Source organism: Arachis duranensis, chromosome 2 (genome assembly GCF_000817695.3).
Source record: "Arachis duranensis cultivar V14167 chromosome 2, aradu.V14167.gnm2.J7QH, whole genome shotgun sequence".
Classification (NCBI taxonomy): domain Eukaryota; kingdom Viridiplantae; phylum Streptophyta; class Magnoliopsida; order Fabales; family Fabaceae; genus Arachis; species Arachis duranensis.
Genome location: NC_029773.3, coordinates 24,527,086 through 24,534,235, shown reverse-complemented (window position 1 = coordinate 24,534,235; position 7,150 = coordinate 24,527,086). Strand labels below are relative to the sequence as shown.

Below are 7,150 nucleotides of genomic sequence, written 5' to 3'. Positions count from 1 at the left end.
TAAGGAACTCCTTCTTGCTTGAGAGACGTCCCCTGAGGTCTTCCTCATTGGGATTCACGTCCTCTCCTTCCTCTCTAGGTTCGGCCATGTTGATTATGTAAATGGCCTTGCACTCTCTTTATGGATTCTCTTCAATATTGCTTGGGAGAGTACTAGGAGGAGTTTTAGTGACTTTCTTACTCAGCTGGCCCACTTGTGCCTCCAAATTTCTGATGGAGGACCTTGTTTCACTCATGAAACTTAAAGTGGCCTTAGACAGATTAGAGACTATGTTTGCTAAGTTAGAGGTGCTCTGCTCAGAATTCTCTGTCTGTTGCTGAGAAGATGATGGAAAAGGCTTGCTATTGCTAAACTTGTTTCTTCCACCATTATTAAAGCCTTGTTGAGGCTTTTGTTGATCATTCCATGAGAAATTTGGATGATTTCTCCATGAGGAATTATAGGTGTTTCCATAAGGTCCACCTATGTAATTTACCTCTGCCATTGCAGGATTCTCAGGATCATAAGCTTCTTCTTCAGAAGATGCCTCTTTAGTACTGTTGGATGCATTTATCCATCCATTCAGACCTTGAGAAATCATGTTGACTTGCTGAGTCAACATTTTGTTCTGAGCCAATATGGCAACTTTCTGAGTCAACATTTTGTTTTGAGCCAATATGGCATTCAGAGCATCAATTTCAAGAACTCCCTTCCTCTGAGGCGTCCCATTATTCACGGAATTCCTCTCAGAAGTGTACATGAATTGGTTATTTGCAACCATTTCAATAAGTTCCTGAGCTTCTGCAGGCGTTTTCTTTAGGTGAATAGATCCACCTACAGAATAGTCCAGTGACATCTTAGAGAACTCAGACAGACCATAATAGAATATATCTATCATAGTCCATTCTGAAAACATGTCAGAAGGACACTTTTTGGTCATCTGCTTGTATCTTTCCCAAGCTTCATAGAGGGATTCACCATCTTTTTGCTTGAAGGTCTGAACATCCACTCTAAGCTTGCTCAACGTCCACTCTAAGCTTGCTCAGCTTTTGAGGAGGAAAGAATTTAACCAAGAAGGTCGTGACCAGCTTATTCCAAGAGTCCAGGCTATCCTTAGGTTGTGAGTTCAACCATGTTCTAGCTCTGTCTCTTACAGCAAAAGGGAAAAGCATGAGCCTGTAGATTTCAGGATCTACTCCATTAGTCTTAACAGTCTCACATATCTGCAAAAACTCAATTAAAAACTGGTAGGGGTCTTCTGATGAAAGTCCATGAAACTTGCAGTTTTGTTGCATTAGAGCAACTAGTTGAGGTTTCAGCTCAAAATTGTTTGCTCTAATGGCAGGAATTGAGATGCTTCTTCCATCAAACTTGGAAGCAAGTGTAGTATAATCACGAAGCATCCTCCTTGCATTATTGTTGTTGGGTTCGGCTGCCATATCATTTTCTTGTTTGAAAATTTCAATAAGGTTGTCTCTGGATTGTTTTAGTTTAGCTTCTCTTAGTTTCCTCTTCAGAGTCCTTTCAGGTTCAGGATCAGCTTCAACAAGAATGCCTTTTTCCTTCTTCCTGCTCATATGAGAAAGAAGAGAACAGAAAAGGAAGAGGAATCCTCTATGTCACAGTATAGAGATTCCTTTATGTTAGTAGAAGAAGAAAGAGAATAAGAGTGAAGAAGAATGAATAATCCAAACACAATGGTGAGGATAGGAGCAGAGATTTGAGATGAAGATAAGTGTTAGTAAATGAATAAATAAATAGACTAAGATGAGAGAGAGAAGTTTTCAAAAATAATTTTTGAAAAGGAGTTAATGATTTTCGAAAATTAAAGGGGAAATAAAATTAAAATTAAAATTTAAAACAATTAGTTAATTAAAAAGAATTTTGAAAAAAGGATGAGATATTTTTGAAAAATTGATAGGGAAAATTAGTTAGGTGGTTTTGAAAAAGATAAGAAACAAATAAAAAGTCAATTAGTTAGTTGAAAAAGACTTGAAAATTAATTTTGAAAAGATAAGAAGATAAGAAGATATTTTGAAATCAAATTTTTGAAAAAGATAACATTTAAAAAGATATGATAAAAAGATATGATTTAAAAAGATATGGTTGGAAAAGATTTAATTTTTAAAATTAAAATTGATTACTTGACTAACAAGAAACTAAAAGATATGATTCTAGAATTTAAGGATTGAACCTTTCTTAATAAGAAAGTAACAAACTTCAAATTTTTGAATCAATCATATTAATTGTTAGTAAAGTTTCAATTTTGAGATAAAGATAAGAAAAAGATTTTAAAAATCAATTTAAGAATATTTTCAAAAATAATAAAAAAAATGAAAAAGATTTGACTTTTGAAAAAGATTTTGAAAAAGTAGGATTTTTAAAATTGAAAATTTGACTTGACTTATAAGAAATAGCTAAGTTTTAAATTTTTTTTGACTAAGTCAACTCAAATTTTTGAAAATTATGAGCAAATTAAGGAAAAGATATTTTTTTTTGAATTTTTTAATGATGAGAGGGAAAAACTTAAAACTGACCAAAAACATAAAAATTTTTGGATCAAAACACATGATGCATGCAAGAACACTATAAATGTCAAGATGAACACCAAGAACACTTTGAAGATCATGATGAACATCAAGAACATGTTTTTGAAAAATTTTTGATGCAAAGAAAACATGCAAGACACCAAACTTAGAAATCTTTCATGTTTAGATACTATGAATGCAAAAATGTACATGAAAAACATCATACAACACAAAACAAGAAAATTTAAAGATCAAACAAGAAGACTTACCAAGAACAACTTGAAAATCATGAAGAACACTATGAATGCATGAATTTTCGAAAAATGCAAGAACAAGATGAATATGCAATTGACACCAAACTTAAAACATGACACAAGACTCAAACAAGAATCACAAAATATTTTTGGTTTTTATGTTTTTATGATTTTTTTTTTCTAAAAACATATAGGAAAAAGAAAATAAGAATTTCAAAAATTTTTTAGAAGAATTCCAGGAATCTTTCAATGTTAGCCTAAAGCTCCAATCCAAGGGTTGGACATGGCTTAATAGCCAGCCAGCTTTAGGATGGCGTTACATGCATTGAGGTGATTAGTTGAAGTCTCATTTCAAAAGGATTAGGATATGGCTTTACAGCCAGCCAGGCTTCAACATGTTACATGAAACTCTAGAATCCATTCTTAAAAATTTTGAAAAATTTTCGAAAATAGAAGTAAAAAAAATTTTGAAAATAAATGAAAAGAAAAATACCTAATCTGAGCAACAAGATGAACCGTCAGTTGTCCAAACTCGAACAATCCCTGGCAACGGCGCCAAAAACTTGATGCACGAAATTGTGATCTCTAATAATGGCATTCAACTTGGTATGCACGTTTATAACTCAGCACTTTCTTCACAACTTCACACAACTAAACAGCAAGTGCACTGGGTCATCCAAGTAATAAACCTTACGTGAGTAAGGGTCGATCCCACGGAGATTGTTGGTATGAAGCAAGCTATGGTCATCTTGAAATTCTCAGTTAGGCGAATAATATATGGTTATGGAGTTTTCGAATAATAATAATAAATAAATAGAAAATAAAGATAGAAATACTTATGTAAATCATTGATGGGAATTTCAGATAGGCGTATGAAGATGCTGTGCTCCTTCTGAATCTCTGTTTTCCTACTACCTTCATCCAATCCTTCTTATTCCTTTTCATGACAAGCTGTATGTAGGGCCTCACCGTTGTCAATGGCTACATCCTATCCTCTCAGTGAAAATGGTCCAAATGCTCTGTCACAGCACGGCTAATCATCTGTCAGTTCTCGATCATGCCGGAATATAATCCCTTGATTCTTTTGCGTTTGTCATCACGCCCAACAATCGCGAGTTTGAAGCTCGTCACAGTCATTCAATCCCTGAATCCTACTCGGAATACCACAGACAAGGTTTAGACTTTCTGGATTCTCATGAATGCCGCCATCAATTCTAGCTTATACCACGAAGATTCTGATTAAGGAATCTAAGAGATTTGCGTTCGGTCTGAGGTAGAACGGAAGTGGTTGTCAGTCACGCGTTCATAGGTAAGAATGATGATGAGTGTCACGGATCATCACATTCGTCATGGTTAAGTGCAACGAATATCTTAGAACAGGAATAAACTAAATTGAATAGAAAATAGTAGTAATTGCGTTAAAACTTGAGGTACAGCAGAGCTCCACACCCTTAATCTATGGTGTGTAGAAACTCCACCGTTGAAAATACATAAGTGATGAAGGTCCAGGCATGGCCGAATGGCCAGCCCCCAAAACGTGATCAATAGTCTCCAGATGAATAATGGAATAAAACCGAGACCAAAGATGTCTAATACAATAGTAAAATGTCCTATTTATACTAGACTAGCTACTAGGGTTTACAAAAGTAAGTAATTGATGCAGAAATCCACTTCCGGGGCCCACTTGGTGTGTGCTTGGGCTGAGCTTGTGCTCTATGCGTGTAGAGGTTTCTTTTGGAGTTGAACGCCAAGTTGTAACGTGTTTTTGGCGTTCAACTCTGGTTCGTGACGTGTTTCTAACGTTTGACTATTGAATGCAACATGGAACTGGCGTTGAGCACCAGTTTACGTCATCTAATGTCAAATAAAGTATGAACTATTATATATTGCTGGAAAGCTCTGGATGTCTACTTTCCAACGCCATTGAGGCTCGCCATTTGGAGCTCTGTAGCTCCTGAAAATCCATTTTGGATGCAGGGAGGTCAGAATCCAACAGCATCAGCAGTCCTTTGTCAGCCTTCTATCAAAGTTTTGCTCAGGTCTCTCAATTTCAGCCAGAAATTATTTGAAATCATAGAAAAATATACAAACTCATAGTAAAGTCCAGAAATGTGAATTTAGCATAAAAACTAATAAAAACACCCCTAAAAGTAGCTAGATCCTACTAAAAATTATCTAAAAACAATGCCAAAAAGCATATAAATTATCCGCTTATCAGATTTTCAAGTAAAGAAAAACCTATTGGTAGAGAGAACATTGAAGAAAAGATATTATTTGGCATTGAAACTTTGTTTGTTGAAGAGATTGCTTTTGTGGTAACTTCATTACTTTTTTAGATCCAACAATGTATGAGCTTCTTTTTTAATTCTTTGAATATTGATACATAAAAAAATTCATTTTATCATTGTACAATTTCTGAGTATGAAAATTCTCAGATGTTGCATATTCAATTAGTAGAAAGTGTTTCTTGGAAAGATCTAGTATTTTTGAAGTTTTTCCATTTCTTTATCCAAAACATATTGGTGATATATCGAAAGGACTGAAAGAATATCACAAGATTATTTTTAAAGAGGATTATTCAAGTTTTTTTATGAACTTTGAATGTTGAAAGGGTTAGATTGATATTCATTATCATCTTTATTTAAAATTATATGTACTCGATAAAGATAATTGCACTATAATTCACTCTTCAAGAGTGAGAATCACAAAGTGGTACTCCCTGTACTCTCAAAAGAAAGTATCTAAAAGAGACACTTACCTTAAAGTATTTTTTTATTTCCTCTGCACTGCACCACTTCAGTTTATGAATGTAAACATGTAATAACTTAATCTTAATTTAAAAGAATTAAAAAAAACTCCAACTATAACTATCCATATACAATGAATTAATTTTTCTTTTATCTTTACATATGCTTTATTTAATTAATTACATTCAAAGAATATACACAAATAGTGATCAATTGTGAATTGATTTATATTATAGCATTTTCAAAGAATTAGCAATTAATAATTTTTTTGCAAAGTTATCATTACAAGTAAATCATTCCAATAGGCAATAATATTGATGTTTCTTAAGGCCCTTTAATGATTTGCTTTAATAAGCATTCCATATTTTGTTCTATCTGTTTGTAATTCTAAAATTATTATTGAAAAGTTTGACTAAATGAAGCACGTACACGTTTCTGTTGTTCAATCCGATATTTTGATTTAATAAGTTATTTTTTTAGATTTATACATGATAGGGTTATGTGGGAACTTCATCATGATTCAGAAAAGGCTTTATCTTTATTTCAGCAAGTGATTTAGTGTGTTTGTTGCTGTTTACTATTTTGTTATTGGCAGCAGTCCCATCTCCAAACATGTTCTTGATCTGAAGAAGTGAGTATTTTGGCTTGGTTGTGAAGAAGAAGAAATTACGACAGTGATGAAAGGAAGCTTGATGCAAGAAGGAGAAGAGGGCGGCGATGATGGAAACTCAGCTTACTCTGTCCGACGCAATTGAATATGAATCATATAAAAAGCTCCCCATAGTATTGTACCTGATGAGCAGATAATTTATACGCTTTTTGGCACTATTTTTAGTATGTTTTTAGTACATTTTAGTTAGTTTTTAGTATGTTTTTATGAGTTTTTATTTAAAATTCACCTTTCTGGGCTTTACTATGAGTTTGTGTGTTTTTCTGTGATTTCAGGTAATTTCTGGCTGAAATTGAGGGACCTGAGCAAAAGTCTTATTCAAAGGCTGAAAAAGGACTGCAGATGCTGTTGGATTCTGACCTCCCTGTACTCGAAGTGGATTTTCTGGAGCTACAGAAACCCAATTAGCGTACTCTCAATTGTGTTGGAAAGTAGACATCTTGAGCTTTCCAGCAATATATAATAGTTCATACTTTGTCTGAGATTTGATGGCCCAAACCGGCATTGCAAATCAGCTTCAGAATTCCCAGCGTTTAACGCCGGAACTGGCACAAAAATTGGAGTTAAACGCCCAAACTAGCACAAAAGCTGGCATTTAACTCCAGAAAAAGTCTCTACACATGAAAGCTTCAATGCTCAGCCCAAGCACACACCAAGTGGATCCCGAAAGTGGATTTTTACGTCATTTACTCATTTCTGTATATCCTAGGTTACTAGTTCACTATAAATAGGATATTTTGACATTGTATCTTTACCTCATGACACATTACACGTTTCTTATTGTATCTTCTACGGCATGAGTCTCTAAACCCCATCGTTGGGGGTGAGGAGCTCTACTGTGTCTTGATGGATTAATGCAATTACTACTATTTTTCATTCAATCACACTTGCTTCCATTCTAAGATATCACTTGTTCCTCAACTTGATGAATGTGATGATCCGTGACACTCATCATCATTCTCACCTATGAAC

General features: G+C 34.2%; 1 non-coding gene across 1 annotated transcript; it reads left to right on the top strand.

Annotated features, from left to right (window-relative positions):
* The first annotated feature begins 893 nt into the window (after nucleotides 1-893).
* Nucleotides 894-997, top strand: LOC127745330 (small nucleolar RNA R71). Its single transcript, XR_008006527.1, has one exon. It is a non-coding gene; the product is annotated as a small nucleolar RNA R71 (small nucleolar RNA).
* The last annotated feature ends 6,153 nt before the right edge of the window (nucleotides 998-7,150 follow it).